The sequence below is a fragment of the Euphorbia lathyris genome, chromosome 2, assembly GCF_963576675.1.
Source record: "Euphorbia lathyris chromosome 2, ddEupLath1.1, whole genome shotgun sequence".
Lineage (NCBI taxonomy): Eukaryota > Viridiplantae > Streptophyta > Magnoliopsida > Malpighiales > Euphorbiaceae > Euphorbia > Euphorbia lathyris.
In genome coordinates, this window is record NC_088911.1 from 38,756,898 (window position 1) to 38,769,645 (window position 12,748).

At 33.8% G+C, this 12,748-nt stretch overlaps 1 long non-coding RNA gene across 2 annotated transcripts; it reads left to right on the forward strand.

Moving 5' to 3' along the window:
- Window positions 1-10,201: 10,201 nt before the first annotated feature.
- LOC136218259 (uncharacterized) lies at window positions 10,202-11,010 on the forward strand. 2 transcript variants are annotated; one of them, XR_010683715.1, is made up of 4 exons: window positions 10,202-10,257; window positions 10,543-10,597; window positions 10,672-10,770; window positions 10,908-11,010. It is a non-coding gene; the product is annotated as an uncharacterized lncRNA (long non-coding RNA). The 2 variants fall into 2 exon arrangements; XR_010683716.1 differs by lacking the exon at window positions 10,672-10,770.
- Window positions 11,011-12,748: the final 1,738 nt, after the last annotated feature.

Here is a 12,748-nt window from a genome sequence, read left to right on the forward strand (position 1 = left end):
TGTTTAGGTAGGAAATGTCGTTCTGATTACAATCTTATGCAACTCTCGATTTGGAGGGATTGATCTTTAGGATTTTGGCACATCCCATCCTATGTTTATGGCTAGGGTCTACCAGGGGTCCACATTAAGCCCAACCACCAATCTGACGTTAGGCGTATCCAATACCCTAACCCTTGCCCCACGAAAATGACTCAATGTACCCAGCTTTGGCATGGTCCACATTTGGGTGATCACTCATCGACAAGGTTCGATTGAAAGCATTTATGACTTAATATTTAGAGATTTTAATTATATAATATTTTGATTAATTATGACTTATCTTGGCTTATGGATATCACGAAGTGAAATGGACATGCAAATAACAATTTACACATGATCATACATGAGCTTCCTAGTACATCCTATTGAAAAATTCTAAATTTAAACAATAAGATAAATCTCCAAGCTTTAACTCCAAGTCTGAACTGGACTTCCTTATGGGCTCTATTGTCTTCTTGATTACATTATAAAAACAAATAATTCTAATAATGTTACAAGAAAATAAAACAAAACGTTGTGCAAACCATATTTTAAATAAAATTTACAACCCATGGGAAACTAGAATCACAAGCCCATTTATATCAAAATAAAATCATATCACAAACATTTTATGATCCATAACCAATTAAGTCTGGATTTACATATCTAGAAAAACGTTAATCAAACCATTAATCAATTTCACCCAATGAAATTTATTCTAATATGTTTACTAAAATTAATCGTGTCTTAATTAGTTCTTAGTTAAATTCCAAATGAGAACTATTCTCATTATTCAAAAATTTAAAATAAAACTACAATTAAATTTAAAATTTCAAAGCTTGACGTTTTTAGTTAATCCAATTAACCAAAACGAAATTATAATCATTAGAATTAACTAGTTCGTGTTATAAAACAAGGAAGATAATCATTATAATCATTGGAAAACCATTTGGACCCTTAAAATCCCTTACCGCATTAGGAGTTTCCTGTGGCTGGGTGTCAAGAATAGGTTGCTCACTAACTCGGATAGGCACAGACGGCACTTGGCGGAGTCTGGAGCCTGTAGTAGATGCAGAGGCCATGTGGAAACCTTGTGCCATGCTCTGAGGGATTGCCCTAAAAGTAAAAAGGTTTGGGAGGAGATTCTCCCTCACCACTCTCTCCCTTCCTTCATGGCTCATTCTGAGGTTGACTGGTTCTCTGATGGTGCTAGTGGGAATTTATTGGCCAATATGGAGCACGGTGACATTTTCTTTGCTATCATCTGTCACCAAATTTGGAAGTGGAGGAACGAGGAGTTATTTGCTGAGAAGACTGTCCTTATTCCTGACTTACTTGATTTCTTCTCGAAAAAGCTCTCTACTATTTCGAAGAGCTTTGAAGGGGATCCCCTTGTCAGACCTGCCCAGGAAAAAGAGGTCCACTTAGTTGGTTGGAGCAAGCCTAGAGAAGGGGTAGTTAAGCTGAATACGGATGGCTCCTGCCTTAGCAATGGCAGAATTGCTGCTGGAGGAGTTCTTCGTGATGCAGGTGGCGCTTGGCTGGCTGGGTTTACCCATAACCTGGGGATGGGCTCATCCTTTTCAGCAGAACTTTGGGGTATTCTCTCGGGTATCAAGCTTGCCATTCGCCTTGGTGTTAAGAGGTTATCTGTGGAATCTGATAACTTGGAGGCAATCAACAGAATTTCTGATAACCAGGCTTTTTGTCTTAACAGCCAAAATCTTATCAAAGCTATTTTGAGGCTCCGCCCTTCCTTTGAGGTTTTAAGTTTCTGCCATATCTACAGGGAACAAAACCGGGTTGCGGATCGCTTGGCAGCTGCTGGGCATGAGGGGATGTTAGGTGTTTCTACCCTTTCTGTTCCTCCCACTTTTCTGCTGTCTATTCTTCTAGAGGATAGGATTGGGGTCAGCCTGCCTAGACTGATCCCGGGTTAGTCCTTTTGTCTGTTTGTTTTCCTTTCCTGTTTCTACCAAAAAAAAATAAGAACAATGGAGAGTAAGTGTATGTTTGTATATCACTTATCCTTTTGCTTGTACTCTATTACATGAAAGAAACCTATATTTATAGACTTATGAATATATAGGTTACATAAGAACATAAATTATGGAGTTACAAACATTAAGGAATACAGAGTTACAACCTTAATGAATGAAGAGTTACAACATTAAAGAATGAGGAGTTACAATGGTTATACATATGGACATCCATCAATTTATTCATAACACTCCCCCTTGGATGTCCATCCATGAAAATAGGACACTGCCTCATTAAAAACTTTTACCAAGTAAAACCCAGTGGAACAAAACCATTGGTTGAGGGGAAAAAGGTACAGTGTTTACTCCCCCTATTCGCAATATTATTGAAGGTCTTTAAGACGAGGCATTCCAATAAGATAAACCAACTTCTTGAAAGTTGTAGAATGTAATGCCTTTGTGAACAAATCTGCCAGATTGTCACTAGATCGAATTTGCTGAATATTGATTTCACCGTTCTTTTGAAGATCGTGCGTAAAGAAAAACTTTGGTGAAATGTGCTTTATTCTGTCTCCTTTAATGTAGTTTTCTTTAAGTTAAGCAATGCAATCTGCATGATCTTCATATATTGTAGTCGGTGTTCCTTCATCTGATGATCTACCACATGACTCTCATATATGCTTAGTTAACGATCTTAGCCAAACATATTCTTGACTTGCTTCATGAATAGCTATTAACTCAGCGTGATTTGAAGAAGTAGTTGTAATTGTCATGCCCGTGTCTAAATTTCTAGAATTTAGCAATAGTTTGCTTCGTAGAGCGCCAAGATATAGTTGTACTTCCATATGTGAATAAATATCCTGAATCAATAGTTCCTTGAAGATAACATAATATATGCTTAATTCCATTCCAATGCCTTCGTGTAGATGCAAAGCTATATCTGGATAACAAATTGACAGAAAAAACAATATCTGGCCTCGTATTGTTAGCAAGATACATTAGTGCACCTATTGCACTAAGATATGGTACTTCAGGACCAAGAATTTCTTCTCTACCTTCTTGAGGTCAGAAATGATCTTTATTTACATCAAGTGATCGGACATCCATTATAAATAATTAATTCACTTAAATAGAATTAATAACCAAATAATTACATACCAACCATCAATCACATTTCAATCTCAATTATCATTAATAACAATAGATGCTAATAGCACTTAGTCATTTATTACCACAAGCTTGACACATCAAATTCGTGCCGGGATTAATCGGTTGAACAAATTTGTGTTGAAATTAACCGAACGAGCAAACTCGTGCTGATAATTTGTTATAAAATAAGGAAGATAGTATGCAATAGAATAAGAACAATGGAGAGTAAGTGTCTTCTCCACTGCCATGCAATTTGTCTCAAGTTGGAAAGCTGCCCAAAGCCATGGAAGTGGTGCGGTGGTGACGACTGCTGAAGTGATTCAGAAATGGTGCAAACCCCCGTCAGGTATGTTAAAACTTAATATTGACGGGGCCATATTTTCTGACTTGTGTATTGCTGGTTATGGATTCCTCCTGCGGGATAATGATGGCGGGTTCCAAGCTGCGGGCAATGGTACTATTTACTGTTGTCTTGACCCATTCCTTGTTGAGGCGATCTCGTGTCGCGAGGCATTGAGCTGGCTGAAGGACTCTAGCAGGCAGAACGTGTTGGTAGAATCGGATTCACAATTGCTAGTGTATGCTATTCAACGAGAAACTAGTGGCAATTCGGCTCTAGATCTAGTTATTGAAGACTGCAAAATCCTTATTAAGGACATAGGTAATGTGTCAATCTCATTTATTCGTAGGTCAGCGAATTCCGCTGCTCACCTTTTAGCCCGTGCAGCTACACCTGCTTTTGAGAGGAGGGTCTGGATTTCAGTACCTCCTTCTTATGTCTGTACTGCTCTTGCTGATGATATTTAATAAATTGTCCTTTCTTGTCAAAAAAAATGGAGTAAGTGTATATTTGTATTTCACTTGTCATTTTGCTTGTACTCTATTACATGAAAGAAACCTATATTTACAGGCTTATGAATATATAGTTTACATAAGAACATAAATTATGGAGTTACAAACATTAAGGAATACAGAGTTACAACCTTAATGAATGAAGAGTTACAACGGCCCTGTTTGGTAAAGAGCGTTTTGGGATAAAAAGAGCGGTTTTGACCAATTTTAGAGGTTTGACCACTGAAACCGCTGATTGGAGTGTTTGGTGGAAAGAGGTTTGGGAGAGAGTTTTGGGATGAAAACGCTAATTTAGAAAAAGCTCTTAAAAGGAGCTTTTTCAATTAGCGTTTTGGAATATTAAAATTAATAGACTTCTTTAACCCTAATAGATAGACTCCCTCTTCTCCTGCGCTAAAATTAATACCCTTATTCATCTTTTTGCACAAACCGCTATTATCAATCAACTAATTTTTACCAAACAGGTCTACACAAACAGCTAGTCAAATCAGCTAATGTAACCAGCTAACAACTAATGTAATCAGCTAACAGCTAACAGCTAACAGCTAATTCCCAAACAGGGCCAACATTAAAGAATGAGGAGTTACAATGATTATACTTATAGACATCCATCAATTTATTCATAACAGTTCGCGTATTTAATCTTATTTCAGAATTGATCAATAAGCCTAGCTTAATTAAACAAAATAAGATTCAAAAAAAAAAATTAAACAAAATAAATTTGGAATACAATAATAGACTTAACCCAATTAAACATTAATCTAAATAATATTTAATAATTTATGTGTGTTTAGGCGTAGCATTAAAACAAATAAAACAGCTCATCATTTTTTTACCTAACCCAAAACCCAAGAGGGAAAATTGAACACAATTAAACATTTAGACCTTTTGGATGGAAAATTGAACACCGTTAAATTTATATTTGGCTGCATTCCCATCTTCTTCCCAGCAATCACGAATTCTATAGATTTTCTGGTCACCTCCTTCTTCCCTTCAATTTGGATTTTGATTCTATAGATTTTCTGCTCTCCTTCTTCTTCTTCCCTTCAATTTGGATTTTGATTCTGCATATTTGTAACACCCGCTCCAAATTTCATTTTATTCTATAATATTTAATAATCATAAATAATTAAAACGTCACTAAAATGAAGAAACTATCATAAGCATACCGATTTATTAATTCTCCATTCTTTACATATCAAAAACCTAACAATGAGTTTATACTTTAATTATATACTGTAACATAGTTTAACATACTGGTTGTTATGACATTTGTACCGCTAGTCAATTAATACCTTTATCCTGGAAAGAAAACTGATGGAAAGTGCGGTGAGCTGGGAGCTCAGTAAGATAACTAATTATATACGCAATACAACCACACGCGCATACAATTCAGTGTACATGCATATAATAATTAATAGATGGCCAGACATCAAAACAAAACATTTACTATTTATTTATTGACATTTGTTTAAGGGTTCCACTTGCCAAGTAAAAGTATACTCAATGGTTCACCGGTCGACTCAAACTATATCACAATCTCAATCACAATCTCATCATACTATATATCAACAGCACATGATACCATTCCCCGTCAGGTATCCCGCACCACCCCGGTGCATAGCAAAAACAGCAAAGAGTATCTCCTGCATCCCGAGATAATCCGACACTAGCCCCATGGACAAGTGCCTAGCAAATCATATATCAACTTAACCATATATACCATCAATACGTACACGAATGAACCATTGAATATAACTTCGTCAAGACAAGCTATTAATTATTTTCAATTTCTTTCTTTACCAAACACATCCAATATTCGTTTCCCTCAATAATAATTATTTCATAATATTTAATATCACACTAATATGTATGACACTAGCTACATTTATTAAGCAAGTCACAACAGTCACATAGTTTCAGTTATCATCATTATTATCACTGATAATAAAAAGACACGGACATCATCAATTGTTATATATTCACAAACTTAACACATTAATCAATGAACCACACCAACTATCCATTTAACAATCAAATACAAAGAACATACAAATAAATATAACTAGGTATATAATTAACCACTTACTTGATATTTACATAATTGAAAATAATTATCAAGCCATGACCGCTACCTTCAACTCTCTCGCTACGAATGACAACCACTGTAAATTTTCTCTCTCGATATAGGTAGGCGACTATCTTTCTAATTGAAGGAATAATAACCCTTTCTTTTTCCAGAATTTCCAAAGGGTTTGCGGCCGGCCTATATATATATATATATGAGAGATCAGGTGTGACACATTCCTTATGGTGTGACAAGGCTTATTGTGTGACAACAGTGGCTTTTTAGTAATTGTGTAAAAAACGGAGGGGTATTTTTGTAATTTTACGCGCTTAGTATAAATAGTTATTAAGTTAGGGGTATATTTGTAATCTCCTATATTTTTCTCGTTCTTTCTTCTCCGGTGATTCTCTGATATTTCTCTCGTTTTTTCCGATAGCGCCGTTTCATTTCCGGTCGTGTTTTTGTTGAGTTTTTGGTTCGATTTCTTTGTTTCGTCTCGCATTTTGTGTTTTTTGGAAGATATCGGTGAGTTCCTGTATGTTTTTGTGTTTGTTTTCATCGTATTTATGTTTGTTGTTTGTTCATTTCCCTTCGTTTTTTTTGTTGAATATTTATGGCTCTGATTTCCTATATTTTTTTCTTTATCGGTAGGTTCGGCTCTCTGTTTGTGTATTTTTGAAGTTATCGGTGAGTTCCTCTGTGTTTTCTTTGTTCATTTTAGATATTGTGTTATGCATGTTCTTTGTTTTTTTTTTGTATGTTCTGTTTAGGTTTTGTATTTTGTTTTTGTTTTGTTTGTTGGTTTTTAGGGTTTCAACGGCATTTCATTGTGTTTTTTCATTATTTCCGTCTATCATTTGTTAGTTTTCTGACTTGTATATGTGTTTTTTGTTGTTTTTCAGTATATATCAGAATGTCTAAAGCTACTTCTAGTGGGAAAGATTGTTTGCGTGATAATGTTATTGATCCTGAGTTGCTTCAAGCTATAAACTCTGATTATATGGGGGATGATGACGACAGGTACTGTTTTGTTATGTTTTTATGGAACAATATATGCATTTTTTTGGAACAATATATGTATTTGTTTGGAACTATGTATGTTTTTGTATGGAACTATATATGTATTCGTTTTGAACAATTTATGTTTTCGTTTGGAACAATATATGTATTCGTTAATAATTTATAAGTTCGTTTGTAACTATATATGTATTTTGTTGATCTAGTATTGTTGTTAATTTTGTTATTTTTTATGTTTCAGGGGTCTCTGAAAAGAATAGTGATGAAGGAAGTAAATAGAGATTTGTGAAGAAATCTCATGCTTTGAAGAAAAAGTCATCAAATATTGGTGTTCCTGTTGATGAAAGTTCTTCTGATGCTTTGAAGGACGTAGAAAGTTGTTCTGATGCTGATGAAAGTTGTTCTGATGATCGTGATAATATGAATGATCCTGATTTTGTTATCAGTGCGAGTACACCATCTAAAGAACAAGCAGATGATGAATATGTTGTTTCTGGTTGTGTTGAAAAGAAAAGAAAAGTTGGAGTTAATTTGAAGGGAGATGGTTCTTCTAGGTTGAAGATGAAGAAGGTTGAGGATGTGAAAGTATCTGGTGGTTCTAGATTGAAGAGGAATAAAGTTGAGGTTGGGAAAGGAGTTGGTTCTTCTAGATCTGTGAACCGTGATTGTGGAAGAAGGATTGTGAAGAAGGATAGTTGCTATTCTGTTATGGAGCAAGATTTATCTGGTGTAGTATTGAATCAGAGGGTGCGTCCAACAACATTTATTAAGTTTGTTAAAACTATGCCAGAGACACACAAAGCTGCCATTAGGAAGATAGGGTTTGGTGGTTTTTTGTGTCTGGATATTGGGAAGCTTAATGGAATGTTTTGTGGCAAGGTTGTGGCTTCTGTTGATCCTGACAGATGCTGTTTTATTCTTCCTGGTAATGACCGGATTGATTTGAGTGAAGAGGATTTCCATTGTGTTTATGGCCTGCCATGTGGAGGAAAGGAAATTAAGGAAGCGGATAGTAACAGTGGGGATAGTTGGTGTAATTTTTTAAAGACTTGGAGGAAGTCTTTTGGTCTAAGTAGTGGCAGTCCTAAGGATAAAGATGTGCTTTGTAGGCTGAAAAATCTGCTGGAAGTGGATGTTTGTGATGAGTTTATTTGGAACTTCATTGTTATTGTTGTTAATTCTTGCATTCGTTCAAACAAGAATAGGGCGTTGTACAATAAGTTTTTATTCAGTTGCATGAATGTGAATGAAATTTCGAAGTTAGATTGCCAGTTTAGTTTTAAGCATCTTATAGATTCTGTTCGTTCTTTCAAGAACGGTTCTAATCCATATTTTTTCACAGGCCCTCTTCCATTTATACTGGTAATTGTTTTAATATGTTGGAATTTATTTTGAATAATTTATGTATTTGCTTATAATTTGTTTTTCTCATTTTTTTATTGTAGATATGTTATTTTGATCGTTTGCAACGTGGGGTTGATTTGAGGCCACGTTCCTTTCCACTAACTTCTGTGTGGAATAATGTTCTAATCCCTGAAAGAATTAAGTTGGAAAAAGCCAGTGGTTTTGGCAAGGGAATTGTATTGAAGAGATTAGTGAAATCTGAAGCAGAGGTAGAATGTGAAGGCCCTAACGTTGAAGGTAAGAAGAAGAAGAAGAGAGAAGAAGAGAAGAAGAAGAAGCATATAGAAGAAGGAGAAGAAGAAGATACTTAAGAAGGAGTTTCTGGCTGTCCCAGTTACTTCATGGTATGCATCTGTGTTTTTCTTTTATATAGAAGATTGTGATTCGTTTTGATAAATTAGTAAATAGTGTTTTTATAAATGCAGGAATTCACTGTCAGGTTTAAATCAGTGGCTAGAAAGTTAGCTAATGTTGTAACTGAGATGTTTATGTTGGTGGATGAAGCTGAAAATATGTTTGATGAGAATGACTTACCTGTACGGATGAATACATTTGTTGAAAACATTTTTACTAAGTACAGAGTTAGTAAGGAAGAGAGGATGAGCCAGCGTTCTGAGCGAATGCCAGCAAGTGAGCATTCGGGAAGATTATCTAATGAATCTGGTGAGGATAATGAATTTTTTAATCTGTCTGGCTTTTGGGAAGAATATAATGCTGTTAATGAAGAATATAACAAGCAGGTACAGAGAAAGAAAGCTGAAGGTTTAGAAAGAGAGAGGAGGAGCAGAGAAGGAGAAGAATAAGAAGAAGAAGAGAGGAGTAGCGAAGAAAGTTAGAGGGAAAGTAGGGTCATCTGAAGGTCCGAGGTTGAGAATAAAGATGAATTCTGCTCCTCAATTTGAGTTGTTAAGCCAGTCTTTAGCTGTAATTTATTATGTTTGAATAATTCCTGTTTTTTGTTTTGGAAGATGTCAATTAATATTTGTGGCTTAATTGATGTTTTATTTTGTTTGTAGGGCTGTTGATATAGTTTCTGGGGCTGGTCCTTTAGTTTGTGTAAATCAAGATGAATGGGATGTGTTTGTTGATCCTACTGATGAAATTGTGTAAGTTATTATTTGTTGAACAAATGGTTCAGTTTTTTGGAACCTTTCTTGTATATATGTGGAACAATTTTTTTTTTGTTATATATTTGAGTTGTTTTATATTTTCACTAGTGATATCGATGATGCAATTGAGTCAGAGATGTTTGATTCTGATGATGATGATGATATAGACTTGGAGTGTTTGCCTGGAGATGTTCTAGATGAATTTGTCGATATGTGTAGATGGGCTAACAATTATTTATGTCATGGGAGGACAGTTTTTACCACGTTTGAAGATTACATTTTTGGTCATCCGGTGAAAGCAGTTATATTGAGGAAGGATATTCGTGAATTGGCTGATCTAGCTCCAATAGGGTGTGGCCCAATTTTGTATTACATGAGGTATTTTTTTTATCTATAATTGCATGTTTGTATTAGTGGTTATATTGTTTTATTTTTTTGAATGGCATGTTTACTGTATATGTTTCGTGTGTGTTTTGTACAGACACCTTTATGATGTGATTGTGAATAATGATAGATTGGATACCACCTTCTCCCTTGTTGATCCAAATATAACTAATCATTTTGAAAGAGTTAATAAGATTGGGGAGAAGATCAAGTTTTTGACAGAGAGATATGAACAGTCCGGCAACAAATGTTTGTATCTGATACCGCGAAACAAAGAGTATGCATTATTTGTCTATACTGATGATTTATTTTATTTGTTTAATAATGTATTATAGTTTTACTAATGTGTTTGTTTTCTTCAGGTATCATTGGACTTTGACTGTCGTTGATCTTGAGTGGAAACGTGTTTTTCTTTTGGATCCATTGAAATCTTGTTTGGGCTTGGAAAATGATCAATGGAGATATGTTGTTGATGAGTATGTTTAATAATCAAATGCTCTTTTATAATGTATTTTATTTATTGAATGCAATAGTTTGACATATATATGAATTTGTTTTGCAGATCTATTATTTCTTTTTATCATGAGAAGGTTTTGGTAAAATGGATTTGCCCTGTGGTACGTGTTTAATTTGTATGTATATTTGTGTATTTTTTTTATTGTTTTTAAGTTGTTTGTATTTTATTTTGCAGAATATTCCATCTCAGAAAGATACAAAAAGCTGTGGGTATTATGTAATGAAGTATATGGATGATATAGTGTCTGAGAAAGTGTTGAAAATTGACAATATTGTAAGTGTTTATTCTTTGAACAATTGGTGTTTCTTCTTTGAACAATTGGTGTTTATTTTTGGAACAATTAGTTTTAATATATGACATGTTGAAGTTATAGTTTTGATGCATGATTTTAATTGTGATATGTTTTTTAGTGGGATAAGTATGCTAGGAGGTCATCTTACGGTGTAGATGTGATGAATGAATTACGTCGAGATTTGGGAGATATTATTTTGAGATATGGTATTGATAATGAAAATGGTGGAGGAGGTCGTGTAAGGAGGACTGTTAAGGAATCTAAGTACCTCCGTTCTCCATTTATTTCTCGGCATCCAAAGTTGATGGATAACATGGATAGTCGTTAAAGGAGGATTGTTGAATTTGCACTGAGTCCTGGTTTAAGCAGGTAAGAAGTTGAAGTTATGTTTGTTATATGAATTTATATGTTATTTTGGCATATACTGATAGTTTTTTTCCTTGTTTTGAAGCGATGTATTTTTCAGTGATGGACAAACCTTTATTGATAAACGGGAGATTTTATCATTGTCTGGTCATGATCAATAATATTGTGGATGCTTGGAGTTCAATTTTGAACACTGAAGAATTGAAGAAATATAATGGAAAACCGAAAAGATTTTTTTTCAGTACATATGCTTTTGTATGTTTCCTAACTTTGTAAGTTTGTTTTTTGTTTTCATTTTGTAAATAATTGTTGTGCTAAATGTTGTTTTGATTATTTTGTAGAATCTTCTGTTTTCTGGAGCTAGTAGATCAAGAGAATATCATTTTAAGGAAAGGCTTCAGAATGAACTTTCTTTTTTCAAATTTAAAAACTTGGCTGATGTTGAATTGGTAAGTTTTATGGTGGAACAGCAGCTGTTGAATACTGTTAAATGTATTGAGATACTAATGTTTTTTGGTGTTTATTAGGTGTTTTTCCCTGTTATTTCTCATGCACATTTTTATCTGATTGTTGTCAACAATCTTTCAAAGACTGTTGAAATATTGGATAATATGACACTCCCTCGAAAAATCAGTCGTGCTGATAAGTATGATGATTGTCCAGAACAATTGGTATGTTGTAACTTGATTTACTTCATTCTTTGTTTTTTTTTTGTATATGTGATAACATATTTTCTGATTTGTTTGTTGTAGTTAAAATCCTATGCTCATTTTGTTTTAAAAAATGATGCTTCTTCATTAAAATAAATGTGTGCATACAAAGTGCAAATCCTGAGGATGAAGTGGAGAAGCAACAATAACCACAATCATTGTGGTATTTTTCTTTTGAAGCATATGGAAATATACATTGGTCAGAGTGTGAAGGAGTGGAATATTGGATTGACAAAGAATTCTAAGGTATATGTTGTAAATTCTTTATGTAACAGTTTGTACTACTATTATTCTATTTTATTATATCATTTTTTTTGCAGGGAAAAGATTTTAGAAAGCTTAGAATTCTTTATTGCTGGAGCATTCTTTTGAATCCAATAAATCAACTTATTGAAGAAATTGATAAGAAGTCAAAAGAATTGGTTGTTGGAGCTGGACTAAATTTAGAATAGCATATTTTGTATCTTAAATTTGTAAATATATTTTAGAATTTGTAAATATACTTTAGAATTTGTATATAAAATTTTATATTTAAAAAGGTTTTTCAAATTATATTTGTTTATTCTTAACAGATGTCAATATATTCAATATTTAGCAGATATAATTCATTTGGAACAGACGTTACATTTAATTTGAACAAATGGTATATTCATTCGGAACAAACTATATAATTACATTGAACAAGTGGTACAATTTTGTAGAATTCATCCACAGCCTTTTTTCAATACTCACAACCACCTAATTAAACAATTTGTACAATTTATGTATACTTTTGGATCAATATAAGAGCATATCCAATGGTTCATACTCACAACCACTTTATATGTATCATCCATTTAATAAACATCATTTTATTAAACAAATTGTGTTGGAACATAGTACT